The sequence below is a fragment of the Eretmochelys imbricata genome, chromosome 3 (genome assembly GCF_965152235.1).
Source record: "Eretmochelys imbricata isolate rEreImb1 chromosome 3, rEreImb1.hap1, whole genome shotgun sequence".
Classification (NCBI taxonomy): domain Eukaryota; kingdom Metazoa; phylum Chordata; order Testudines; family Cheloniidae; genus Eretmochelys; species Eretmochelys imbricata.
In genome coordinates, this window is record NC_135574.1 from 145,097,470 (window position 1) to 145,110,914 (window position 13,445).

Consider the following 13,445-nt stretch of genomic DNA (forward strand, 5'->3'; position numbering starts at 1 on the left):
GCTTTACTCTAGCAGTGACCACTTCAGTTACCTCCTACAAGCTATACCCTCCTCCTAGCACAAGTGCCAGCACTGTAGTCTGGTTGTGTCCCCACTTCCTTCTGGCCAATAGCAATAGAGTTAATTTCCCCTCCCCCTGGTTTTGCTTTGTTTGCTAGTGTTCATTAACGGTTGTGGGGGTTTTAAAATAAGTGTTGCAGTGCTATTCTTCTGGAGTGATCACCACCCTGTGAGCAAAGGTTGAGTGCCCAAAATGATCATTACAGTGCCTTTGTCTGTAATCACCCCGATCACCAGGCCCATCACAGGACCTTGCCTTGGCACCAGTCTCACTTGTGTGTAAATAAAATCAAGTTGTGAAATTACAGTAGCACTGGTGGATGTCATCCCTAACTATGTTCCCAGTTGTTGACAGCAGTGGTGGGTTCCTGAAACTCCATGGGCTTCTTACTAATAAAATGCTGCACCTTGCATTGCTTCTCTTATGAGCGGTAGCTGACTGCATACATCAAGACACAATGGCTGTCAATGAGAATCCAACCCAAAACCTTCAGCACCAAAACTACAGGTTTCTCTTGAGCTAAAGGAACACTTTTATAGCTGTAAATTTGTAGCAGGCTACTATAATCTCTGTCCCAGTCAGCCATTAGAGGGGGAGACAAGCCTGTGTACTGAGGGCTTAATCCTTTTCTCCTTGTAGTCCATGGCAAAACTCCCATGGATTTCAGTGGAAGCAGGATGGTGCCTTATGCTAGTGTATTACATTTCCCCCATGCGCTCACAAATGTCAAAGGAATGTTACCTTTGCTAGACTGAATCAAACCAGTGGCTCATCTAGTTCAGTATCCAGTCACCAACAATGGCAAGTATCATCCTTCAGAAGAAGGTGCAAGAAGCCTTTTCAGTAGGAAGTCAGGGAATAACTTAAGAGCAGAGGAAGTTTCCTTCTATACCCCATCAGTTAAGGGCTGCATTATGCCCTTCCAATGTTATTTTTATTGATACTAATTTAACTCTGGATGTTGTTGTTATCCATATAAATATCTAATCCTTCTTTTAATCCTGCCAAGCTTTTGGCCAAAATGGTGTCTTGAGGTAGTGAGTCTCACAGGTAATTGTGTGTTGTGTAGAAGAGAAGTATTTTCTGCAATATTACAAAAAATACAGTCTGCGGCAATAATGAGTATAATCAGTGGATTTATTTGCTCAGAGAGGCAACTCCATCAAGTCTCGAGCTTGCCAAAGGCACATTTGATCAGCATTCTGCACCACCTGAGTTGGTGGTGGGAGCAACTTTTGTCCCCGGTGGTGTAAACCAAAGGAGTAGCCGGTGAGAAGGGTGTCTCAGAATCACAGTGTAGCCAGACACCACATCTATCGCTACTGTGGGGAAAGAACAAAGTGCCATTCTGCCCTTTCTCAAACAGGCCAGTGTTCTAGAAAAGGTGCATATCTTCAGGTATTTTGGTCAACTTGACTACGTGAACATCAGGCACCAGGCCTAGTAACACACCAAGGGTTGCCTCTATGGAGCAGTAACCCTTTTGATTCCTGGTCTCCACTGCTTCCTTGTGTGAATGCAGAATGGGTAAACCTCTTCCACCTGAAGCATTTCCACCATTTGGGAAACTCCTTTGGTGCTCAAACCCTTCCATTATCTTAGGGATATATATTGTATTTGGATCACATGCCTCTGCAGGACTTTGTTTATTGACAGACACATCTCTGTCACACAAGCACATGCTGTTTCCAGATCAAACGTATGTGTCACTGAGTGGTAATCATCATTGGTTGCCAGCTTCCAAAGTACCATATCCACTGTCTTGTCTACGTTGATTGGATTTTGATAAGGTTTTCACTTAAAATTTTACTTAGTCTTTTGCAACACATGTATAGGAATGAAAAATGGGTCTGTTTTGAACACTGTGAAAAGGAAACAACTTTGAAATTTTACAAAAAATACTTGTATGTATTTTTAAATGGCGCTACTTGAGTGAAAATGTCAAAACAGCATATTTTAAAGGTGTTACACACAGGAGTGCTGGTAAACTTGACTGAAGTTTATTTCCTGCTTCCAGGTGAAAATAATGCCTTATGCACCCCAGCCCAGGAAAGCAAAAGGATAGCATCTGTATACTTCATTTGGGAGTCACTGGTAGGAGGCAACAGAGAATTCAACAGAAGGCTTTTATCAAAAATGGGAAATTCTCCACAGACTGCTAATGTACCGGGGTATCGAGAGCAAAAAAACCTTGACTTGCTTGAAAGGACCACCCTGGCCTTGTTTATGTGCCTTTGGACCCAGTTCTTGTCTCCAGATTTGTCATATCTGTGTAGTCAGTGGGCTTGAAGGGACAAGGCTGAGGCCAAAACTAATTAATACTTCTTAACAGTTTTGAGGGAGGGAAAAAGCATGGATCCTCTAAACCTATGATAGAGCTATTTTGCTAATGCAAAATTACACTGATAATGATATTTTTTCACTTTGTCTAATCTGCCTTGTAAATGAGCATGACTCTCATTTTTAATTAATAAAAAACTATTGTACAAAGTTTCTTCTGTAAAATCCCACTATTTATATTTGTGTATTACTGTTTGCTCTCTAATACAGAGGGTATACTTTTACTTTGGTTGTAAAATACTGTATTTACAGTATATTGGCAGAAAGCTGGTTGCTATAAAATATCAACCTAAATTCTGTGCCAGAATGGAGTTTCTACACAAAATGCTTGTATTCTGTGTCATAACGATGCTTCTGTTAAGACGGTTCATGTGATGAAATAATGTCTGTGATGAAATTCATATTCTTTACCACATGGCCCAAATACCTGGGTTTTATAAACAATTCCTTTGGCAGCCGCACAAAAGAACCAGTGGCTACCTAATGTTAGTCCAAACCTCAGTTTGCTTTCCCAGAAATTGCATTCCTGATGCCTTTCCCACGTTTGGAGGAGAAAGTAAGGTGGTTTGTCCAAAAACAGCAGTCCCACTAATTTTCCAGAATGTGTTTATGAAGGTATATTCATATATCCTGTTCAACAAGGGAATTCTACCGTTATGTAAATTAAGTGCATATTTTTAATCCACTTCTTGATCTATGGAAAAGTACTATTCACAAGTCAACTAATTCATATAGTGAAATTGGGAGGGAGGAGTTTTGTATTTTTCCTTTTCTTCTAGCAGTTTTGATGTATGGGTTTAGGAACACTGATGTATTCATATATGGGTTGAGTCCTGGGGTAAGAGAAAACAAAGTGGTTATATCTGATGGTCAGAAGAGAGTTGTGGGGAAGGGGGGGAAAAGGTTTACAAAAATGGATGATGATTCATAAAATGTCTATGGTTTTGGTTTCATTTGGTTGTGCGTTTTTGTGGATGGCTCTCAGACCACTTGCGATTATTTGTTTCTAGTAGCACTGCTAATGTGCTAGGTGCTTTCCAAATGTAAACCACGACTCAGCTGTGTCCAACACATTCTTGGGTATATTAGCAATGTCTTCTGTTTTCCTGTTAGTCCAGGAAGGTCACCCTAAACTCAGTAGCGTGGGTTAGGGTCTGAGACAAAAATGCCTTTTCGGCACCATGGCAATAGTGGGTCAAGCTCCCATCCCAGCTATGGTTTTGTGGGCAAGGCTAACAATTCAGGGCTGTGTTTGATAGTAGCCCTTTTATTATTTATTCATTTTTTATTATAATCATGTTACATAATGTGTCAGGTTTCTTCTCATTTGATTTTCTGCATAAAAAAATAATTATGTACTTGAGCATCAGTGTCATTCCTAGGGATGGGCCACATGATGACTGGCTCTTGTGCCCCACACAAAGGCACAGCCACAGTCCCTGCACTTGGAAGAGTATAGGAACTCTGCTCCCTCCGTGGTGTACCCCCAAAAGCACATGTCACCTCGAAGGGATAGGGAGGAGATAACGTCATGGCCCCACCCCACTCTGCACCTCCATGATGCAGGGAGCAGGCAGTGCTGAATGCAGGAAGGACAGTGCAGTTTGTACATGCCCGCTGTGCACTGGATTGCTAGGGGAAGGACTGTACCATTTGATTTCCAAGTGCAGCACTAAATGAGCTTCATTGTGAGTTGCTTTTTTCTATTGGACACTGATAGTCCAGGAAGAATTGTGGCAAGGGACAGTAATATCTGCTTCTTTCTTATGCTGCTTTCTTATACTCAACCTCCTAGACTTACTGCTGCTGTCCCGTACCACCATACCTAGTGGAATAGAAGAACTAAAAACTTTAATGGCAACAATTGCTGGTTGCAAGTAATCAGCTTTACCGTGGTGTTCTTGGTAGTCCCCTGGCTAAGCACAGTGAACATTCTGGTAATGTTAATTAAGCAAGAACAAAGACTTTAGTGGTGACCACTATGTAGGAGACCTTGCTCTTTCACTCTCTCTCTCTTTTTCTGGCTTTATACTCTCTTAATATAGGATTAAATTCTGATGGTTGCCAAGCATCTGCACATCTAAGTGACTTTAATGGGAATTGTAGGTGTGTAGCATCTCAGAGTTTGGACAGGAAGTTAGGAGATTTGATTCTTCACTGCCTTGCACCTTGTGTAGGCATTTACCTTGGTACAAACTGCATGTGAAAAACTACACAATCAGAATTCTTGCACTCTTTGCATGTTCACAAGCAAGGAGAGAAACCAGTTTACAGAAATTGCAGAACATTGTCATCAATGGCCTACATCAATGGTTCCTGGATGAGGAGGACAATCAACAAGAGAATCCTTGTGAAACTGTTGCAGTTACTAACCAAGATGGTATACCTGGACTTTAGAGAGGTAAAATACAGGATGAATGCCCTTTGAAATTCTGCAACCAACTGTAGTGAAAACAATAAGAAGACTGATTTTTCAGGAGGTGCCATTAAAACCTCAACAGTTGTCAGCACAGGAACCTGCAATAATCATAGTATCATCCTACAATTAACAAAGGAGATACCACTATGCCACAATCAGTGTGTACACTGGAAAGGCAATGTGTTCTGGGCTAGGTCATGAGACTGGGAGTCAAGACACCTGAATTCTATTCCCAGCTTTGCCATTTACCTCAGGGGCAGCAGGTTTGTATAATTTTTGGTGGTGCCTAGAATGGGTCCAAGTCCCGCCTCCCCCATGAGGGGGGTTTGGGATATGGGAGGGGCTCAGCACGAGTGCAGGGATGAGGGGTTCATGGTGCAGGAGGGGGCTCAGGGCTGAGGCAGATTGTTGGGGTGCAGGGGCCGGGCTCTGACTGGGGGTGTGGGCCAGGGATGAGTTTGGGGTGCAGGCAGGCTGCCCTGGGGCTGGGGCCAGAGAGGAGGACTCCCCCCCAGCCCTTTCCCCACCGGCAGGCAGGGACATGCCGGGGGAGGCACTCGGGGCAGCAGGCCGGGCCAGGGGAGAGACCTGGCACCAAACATTGGTAGAGCCAGGCCCTTGCGCCCTGAATATTGCTGGAGCATGGGCACCATGGGCCCATATAACTCACCACCCGTTTACCTGCTGTGTGATCTTAGGTAAGTCACTTCACCGCTCGTGCCTAGGTGCCTCAGCTCCCACACGTTGCCTGTCTTAGCCTTTGTTTGTTTACACTGTAAACTCTCCAGGACAGAGACTGTTTGTCACCACATTTATCTATGGGCCCTGATTTCAACTGTGGCCTCTTGATGCTACTATAATACAAATAATAATAGTTAAATTTTTAACATTGCCCACTGTATTCAGTTTGAGTAGATTCAGCTCAGTGCACAGGCCTGTGTTATGATTTCAGCGGGAGTTAAATGGTGCACAGGGCCTTGGTCAGGCACTCAGCACAAGAGTGAATTTTCCCTTTGATGTTTCATTTTTTTAACTAGCTCTCCTTCAGTATTGACCTAGCCTTTACCTGAAGCTGCAAAGGCTCCTGTGTCCATACACAGTGATTTACAAGCAAGATTTCATAAGAGCTTATTTATTTTAATATTATGACTCTGTTGTGTCAATCCGTAAAGACAAGCCTTACTTCAACCAGCAATTTACCAGCTTTATCTAACTGGATGGTGCAGTGCTTCAGGAGAACATTTAATTTCAAGGCTAAAGAGAATAAAGAGGAAACTGAGGAGCAGAAGGATCCGAAAGAGGCTATAACTCAGTTTAAATCATGACAGCTGAAGCAGATGTTACAATAATTGATTTAAACAATGTTAAGTATTCATTTTCTTAGATAAAACTGAGAAGAAAACGGACAGGAGGGCTGAAATATGAGTTGGTGCTATGGATATCATGTGTCTTGGATTCATGATGTGCTGACAGAGTGGGCACATAGTGTAGGGTTAAATTCAAACATTTCTTTGAGCTGTAAATTTTATCCAGGTTGTTTTCATTACCCTGTTTAATAGGCAAACCTGGATGTGATTTTAGTCTCTCAGCAGTGTAGATCAGAGGTAGCTCCATAGAAAGCAGTGGAATCACAACAATGAAAGAAATAGCAGAATCGGGTGCATATTTCCTATGAGTAATTAATGGACCTAAAAAAGACAGAAGAGGTGTAGACAAATATTTTTATTTCATGTTCTTAGGTGAGTAGGTAAAATATTGGTCCAGAGCCTCCAATGCAGTGCAATGACATGGTTTTCTGCCACTGGTGAACTATGGCCCTAAGACCAGCATAACCGGCCAATGGAGGAACCCACCAGTGAAGGAAGGCATTCCAATCGCAAATAGTTTGCATAGTGGCTCCTATGCAACCTTTTGTCATATTTTTAGGCAACATGGGCCTGAACCAAAGCTTATTGAAATTAAAGGGAATCTTTCCATTGAATTCAATAGGCTTTTGATCAGACCCTATCCGGGTGCTTTTGATAAGTGGTATTCCAGGGAACAGTGACCAACCCAAGGACTTGACACTGGAATCCCTCCATATCCAGAATTCCTCCTGATTTCAAATGTGGTCACTAATTTTTGGTTCCTCAATTTTTGGGGCCCAATATAACTCATTTTGGAGCCTGATTTTCAGAGGTGTTGAGTCCCTGCAGCTCCAACTGAAGTCAACAGTGCTGTGCATGGGTCAGCTCACTGCATGATCAGGGTCTAAACTGCTTGCCATTTTCAAAGTGAAACTGTTAATGAAAAGACTTTACAGCCCTTCCGAAACATCACCAACAACAGGAAAACAACCAGGATTGGGTGAAATAAGTATATTCTATTTTAAAATATCCATTAAAAATGTAAATAGTTTTCCAATACATTTTAGTGTATATTTATTGAATTTGCTTTAAAAATCCCCACAGATTTATACATTTAAAAAGTCCCCACAAAATCTGGAGCAAAATTCAGTAGAACTTGCTATCAATTCCCACATATTTTCAGTGGCCTTTTATGTGACAAATCAGTGCTAAAGAATATACCTGCTTCTATTTGATTTTAACCTTTTTGTTTGGCATATCTTTTCCTCCAACTCCTTTGATTCAACTGCCAGGTGCCATTTGTATATAATCTTGCCAGACACTAGCAAGTTTTCTTGGCAAATCCCTTCCCCTGGCAATGTCCTAATTATTTAGTGTACCTCAGGGAAATCAGATGCTGGTTAGACGTTATACAACATCACAAACCACTTGCATAAATTATAGTTTTTATGATATTTCACTATGATGTACTGAACTAATGTACTATAGTCTACTAATGCGAGATTGTCTCTGAGGTCAGTGAATAGCACATTGATATGTGGCTTGTTGTGATGGGATATTGTCAGTAAAACAGTTTAGAGAGTTGGATAGTGATTAAAAGTTTCTTGCACATTTTTAGCATCTCAAAGAGAAGCTACCTGTTGGTTTACATCCTTCGTAAGTCAGTTTTGCATGCTACCTCAGAGAACTTTGGCTGATTTAGAACGTCCATAAAAAAGTGCTTTATTAGCCTGTCATAAATCTGGGCGGGCAGAGATTATTGTTCACTTCAAAAATCTGTCTTGATCTACCGGTGGTAATAATGAGTACTAATTTAACCCTTAAGTGCTGGCATTTTCTAGCTTGTCAGGCAAATTAATTACTTATAAGATGTGTACCCTATGTACAGAATTTGAGTGACCAGCTTCTGCTAGATTCTCTAAAATTCTCTTAATTGTGCAGTGAATGGTCCAAATCCTGCTTTTATTTACAGCAATGTAAATCCACACATACTCCAGATTTGCACTGGTGTGACTGACGACGGTGTTTGTTGCAATGTGCCTTTGAAGCCTACTGTGTGTGCACTAGAGGTCAGGTTCTGCCACCCTTAGATTGTGTAGTATCTTCCTCTGCAAGTAGCCCTATGAAGATCAATTTCACATTATGGTTGAAAGAATCAAAATCAGTTTTGCCCCATGCCAGGATAAGTCAATCGCTTTACTTGCAGAATAAGACACTGCTCCTATTGAGTAAGAGCAGCAGCATATGGCCCTCAGCATTTAGAATTTATACTGAGCTTCAGGCCCTTTCATTTTTGAAAAATTGGTTTTTCTGACATTATTTCTGCTTTACTACACTGGGTTAGGGTGAAGTATTATCCTGCTAAGAGATCAAGATTGATTTTATTCCCTTATTCATGATGTAAAAGCAATGAGACTCTAAGAGGAAAGGTTTGGAAAGTAAAAACCCCCTTAGCTCTCAGCAGGTCTCTGCATTGGGTGGACATGGCAGCAGGAGGATGCAATTTATACACCATGAAGGGAGACTAAGAGGAGGGTGGATGTGAAACCTTTTTGACTTACCCTTCCCATTCCCATTCCCGCCACCTCTTTGGGAGATTAATGTGTAGTCTGATGAACGCCAGAGCAGTTGGACTCCCTTTACTGGAAATGAAGGAATTAAATGCCTTCCAGCAGGAGTTTAACTGCCTGCACTTAGGACCCACTTCTGTTTCATTACTGTCCTGTTGTCTGAAAGTCATTGGCCATTGTTGGGATCTAAGGCCTTGCTGAAAACACAGAAAAATGATTCAGCAAAATGCAGAAAAAATCTTGTAAGACCTCTTACACTGGAGTCTTCGCTCTCAGTATCAAAAGGGTGCATGCGGTGGTGTTCCAACAAGACTCCAAGGCACTTCATCACCCCAAACTCAATTACTGTGAAAGTGTTATGACATCATGCTGAAGATATTAACCATGCCATGGACATTTAGGAGTTGTCACAGTAATAGTCTGATCCAGACTTTTCAGTAGAAATTCAGCAGCATTATGGCCTAAAGCACTCACAACTGAAACAAAAAGGAATATAATACACATCTTCCCAGACTCAGAAGTAAAAACCTTTGTAAACAGAGATCATGCTTCCTTCATTCCAAAGGATTATCACTAAACATAGAATTACCATCTCATAATTTAAATATTCTGGAAGGAGAACTGCCGCCTACCACATAGATCAGTGCCCTAGGCAAGTCAGTGAACCACCTTGGCACTTGGACATTCAGTGAGAAATATTTTGTAGTGGATCTAAATAAATATTTCCTTAGAGAATAATACCTAGAAATGAGATTCACTTAAATTCTGGGCCCCAGAAATTATTTTACAGTTCAGGGGATTCAACTGCATCAACACAGACACTAACATCAAGGAAATCAGCAGTTAAACCACCGTCTACATCCACATCAATCTCAACTCACATGCCTTCCCACCCAAACATCATCACACGTGAACACACATGGATTCCTCCACTACACAACGGTGTTTTATTTTTCTTTTTAAAATTGTCTCATTGCCAGCATCCCCACTGTTCTAATCTCTCCAGGGCACTTCGTAAGATTAGCAAATCCACATGATGACAATTTGGGTGTGGTTGGTAAATTTGATCACCACTGAAGCAACATGTGCTCCTTGAAAAGAATAAAAGGCTGGAATTGGTGACATATGAAACACAGTGTGAGCGTTTGCCAAAGAGCATGACCTTGGCAGTAAATACCACCACAGAGCTTATGGAGGAAACTGAAGGACAGCAAACTACAGTCCCTCACTGCAAAACGTGAGGACTTGGAAAAGACAGTAACAATGATGCTAGACCAGGAAGAATTCTACTATGCTCTCTACTCCGAGAAGAGGCTTTCTCTCTTTATTATATACAAGTACTGACAAAGAATTCTATAATTCAGATGGAAATCAATCCTGAGGCTATAACATAAATCAGCATACATCACTTAAATCAGCTTCTGTACCAGATGACTGGAGGCTTTCAAAAAGGCTCCAGTGGTGATCTTGGCAATTTCAGTCCAGTAAATCTAACTTCAGTACCAGGCAAATTGGTTGAAACTATAGTTAAAAAAAAAACAAAACCCAGAATTATCGGACACATAAATGAACATGATTTGCTGGGGAAGAGTCAACATTGCTTTTGTAAAGGGAAATCATACCTCGCCAATATATTAGAATTCTTTGAAGGGGGCAAAAAACGTGGACAAGGGTGATCCAGTGGATATATTTGGATGTTCAAAAAGCCTGTGAGAAGGTCCCTCACAATTAGCTCTTAAGCAAACACAGTAGTCATGGGATAAGAGGGAAAGGCCTCTCATAGACAACTAACTGGTTAAAGCACAGGAAACAAAGAGTAGGAATAAATTATCAGTTTTCATAATGAAGAGGGGGGAATAACAGTGTCCCCCAGGGCTCTGTACTGGGACTGGTGATGTTCCGCATCTTCATAAATGATTTAGCATAGAGACCTCTGTACTGTACCTCTGGCTACAGATTTCTTAAAGTCCCAAACAAAATGTACCTAGTTTACATGTGGAATAATAGGTGGCAGTGAATCTAACTCTCTTTTATTTGATGTCTACCAAAGCCAGCTACTGCTGGCTTTGTTGATTCCATGGGGCAAGCTCTTCAAATAGAAGACTTAGGGATAGTGATTGATCCAGCTCCAATTGAAATCAGTGGAAAAAATGACCATTAACATCAGTGGGAACAGGTTCTCTTCTTACTGAAATATGTCTGCAATAGCTTACAGTCTAGTGGCTAATAAGATTGCATGCATAGTTGCACAGGAGAGCTGAGGGTAAAAGAATCTTTTTACTCATACACAGGGATTGAGCACAATTCCCTTGTCCACAGGTAAGTGCAAAGGCTATGGAAGACAGCCACTGCTAGTATCACTAGTTAGCTCAATTGTGGTGGAGAGAGGATGGAGGAAGTCAGGGCTGCCTCACTGGTTGCTGTGGAGGGGATAACATATAATGAGAACTTAAGGCATGGGGAAGTGGCCATGGTCACCCAGTACTTTGGTCATTAGAGTACACTGTAGGCCAGGGGTGGCCAACCTGTGGCTCCGGAGCCACATGTGGCTCTTCAGAGGTTAATACGCGGCTCCTGGTATAGGCACCGACTCCGGGGCCGGAGCTATAGGCACCAACTTTCCAATGTGCCGGGGGGTGCTCACTGCTCAACCCCTGGCTCTGCCCCCACTCCACCCCTTCCCACCCCCTCCCCTGAGACTGCCTTGCCCTCACTCCTCTACCTCCCCGCAAGAACCTCCTGCATGCCACGAAACAGCTGATCGGAAGGTGCGGGGAGGGAGCGGGAGGTGCTGATCAGTGGGGCTGCTGGTGGATGGAAGGCTCTGGGAGCTGGGTGCTAATGGGGGGCTACTGACATGTTACTGTGGCTCTTTGGCAATGCACATTGGTAAATTCTGGCTCCTTCGCAGGCTCAGGTTGGCCACCCCTGCCGTAGGGGTTTTGAATACCTGTATAATTCAGGTCTCGATTCATTTTGCTGCAGTGTTTGCAGCACTGTGTTTCGGTACTTGGGACAGAGTCACCATATGCTAAATGAACCTGGGACGTGAACCCCGCAGCTCCCACTGAAGTCAATGGGAGCTGGTCGGTGTTCAGCACTTGTGGAAATCAGGCCATTTATTTAGATGCCTAAATGGATGTAGGTGCCTATCTTTGAAAATCTTGGCCCAGGGGTTGAAGTCAATGGGAGCTGGTAGGTGTTCAGCACTTGTGGAAATCAGGCCATTTATTTAGATGCCTAAATGGATGTAGGTGCCTATCTTTGAAAATCTTGGCCCAGGGGTTGAAGTCATTTCAGAGACATGCATTAAGGAGAGAGCAAGAATCCCACTTTCTGATACAGGAATTGGTTTTGGCTAAACCTATTCTATTGTGTCTGAAACAGGATGAATTGAGTCTATGTGGGTGCCCTCTCTCCCCTCCCCCTTAGCAGATATGGATAGGGGATTGCCTACATGCGGACAAAAATCGATGTATCTTCCTCTGCCTGTTCTAAGATGCTGCAACATCTTTTATTATTATCCTCTTTATTTTCTTTTCCCCCTCAGGATGACAGGCTTAATGACAAATGAAGGAAAAGCCTGAAGTAAGGTATTAGTCTGCAGCAGCAGAGATAAAAACAAATAATTGATTAAGAGAAATTTGCAAGTAAATATTTGTCTACCTTTCACCAAGTACAGCTGCCTGAGGCTGGTCTGCTGCCTGAGACTGAGGCATGTAGGAACAGGCTTCTTCCTCTGGGGAGTGGCACAAGTGGAGTAGGTTAGCTGTTTGGAGTCCCTGAGAGGGAAAAACCTGGGTTTCTTCACAATTATTTGGATTTTGGCTTTTTCAGCATTCTAATCCCTGCACAGAGGGATTAGAATGGGTATGTAATGCTGTATCTTGATGATGCTGAACGTCTATAAAGGGTATGACTTTATGTATTTATATGTTGTATTAATAGGCCTGAGGAGAAAAGCCTGTTAGCCCTCTAAGAAGCAAAGCAGGCTGGGATTACCTGCTAGTAAGTGCTGAGCAGGACTCTCTTAATCAGTGCAAGGCTAGGATCATTAGGGGAACGGCCCAGAGAGTTTTTGCACCAAAGGAGATGAGACAAACTCACTCATGGAGCCAAGGACATGCTTGATCTGGGCTTTTTTTTTTTTTTTTTTAAATAATAGCTTGGTTTGTGGTAGGCATTGGGCTGACTGTACCATCCCAGTAAACCACCTCTGTAGTGAAATGGGCTTTCCTCTTTCTAGTGCTCATCACACCCAGGATCCACAATGCAGCATCTCCTTTTCAGTAAGGATGAAGTTTAACTTTTGAAAGCTGAAGTCCAATGAAACAGAAGCTCTGCTTTTCTTCATGTAATAGGATAGTTTTAGGTTGATTCTATAAGGCTCAAACAATCTTTACATTGGGGTCTCCGGTACTGGTGCAAGCCCTTAGTGCAGACATGCCGCAGCAACAAAAACTGTGACTTGCACCACTGTGGTTTAACCCAGTTTGAAACTGGTGTGAACTGCACCAGTGCACATCTCAGTTTACATCAGTGCAATGTATCTGTGCTAGGGATGTGCACAGATGCAGCTACATGGGCTTTCTATACCAGTGTGAAAAAAAGAAACCTAACAAGAGATTCAGAAATGTATTTAGGCACCTAATGTCCACCCCTGCTGTATATAAGACATCAGTCACATCCGGGGCGGTATTATAAGTAGT